The following is a 1,269-nucleotide window of genomic DNA, read 5'->3' as shown; positions in this document are numbered from 1 at the left end:
CAATATGTGAGGCAGCATGGGGAAATCGGGCACTTGTCAAAATGGTGAAATCGAGGAAAAAGAAAAAGGCATTTTCCCATAAGTTTGGCAATTTTTATCGAAATGTTGTTTTTTGGCTAAACACCTTTTATGTCCATATGAAAACACATTTTCATGTGAATTTTACTGAGTTTTCAAGGACTCTTAAACTATCGAAGTTACCAAACTTTGGTGGCCATTTTCTAATTAATTTAACCACTGAAACGATGCTACCCCACCTTCTTCAATCGCAAATATCTCAACTTCTATTCAAGCAAGATGGACATTATTATTATTATTATTATTGTTGTTGTTGTTTGACGACTGTAGTTTGCAATAATATGGCGCAATAGTTGGAATTTTTAGTGGTATGCCTAATGAGAATCAGTGCGTCATGCAACAAAAATGGGGACATAGCTGAAAACGGGTTGTTGTTGTTGGGTTTTTTACGCCCTATGTAGACCAAAACTATTCTGCAGATTTATCTAAAATGAATAACAAGACAAACTCCGTTTGACTTCCAAATGTTGTGTACAATTTGAAACGCAAAACTTCCGGATGGAGAAGTTTTTGTGGGGGGGTTTTGGACCACCCTGTACATAGTAAAGTAGAGTAACTGTTGTTCCCGCTTCCGATCCGGACTTTGGTGATTGCCTTGTTTATGCTAGTGAGACAACTTTCTGGGCCTTTGGCATATTGTGGTAGGGCGGCCAGTTCCTTTCCACGCGGCCTTTACTTCCCCAACTCGAAGTCAGGTACCCGTTACTGCTGGGTGAGTAGGAGGGGGCGAAAAAAATCTGTGTCCGAACCGAGGCTCGAACCCGTTCTTTCCGCTTCGGAGACGAGCGCACTAACCGCTCCGCCACCTGTACATAGTACATGTATAAAAATTCACATTCTCTTCACTTTACTTTTCTTCAACACGTGATAAGCACCAGAGCATTCCTACACAAAGACTGAAGATACTAGATACAAATTCTCCCCACACGCGAAGTGAACACGGGACTACTCCGTGCAATAGCGAGACGCCTGACCGCAGCATCATAAACACTGGTCTAGAATATTGAGAGTACATTGAAGAAAGTTGTGGGTGCAATTTCCTCTTCCCAAATATCTAAATGTTGATTAGCTAAAAATGAGAAAAAACCAACAAACCAACAAATAAAATAACCTAATAACTTTGATCGGTCTCGTAAAATCACCGATAAAAATATGCACCCTCATCTTCTCTCAAGAAGACCTACATGTTAC

Source organism: Aplysia californica, unplaced genomic scaffold (assembly GCF_000002075.1).
Source record: "Aplysia californica isolate F4 #8 unplaced genomic scaffold, AplCal3.0 scaffold00035, whole genome shotgun sequence".
Lineage (NCBI taxonomy): Eukaryota > Metazoa > Mollusca > Gastropoda > Aplysiida > Aplysiidae > Aplysia > Aplysia californica.
Note: the sequence above shows the minus strand (reverse complement) of the source record.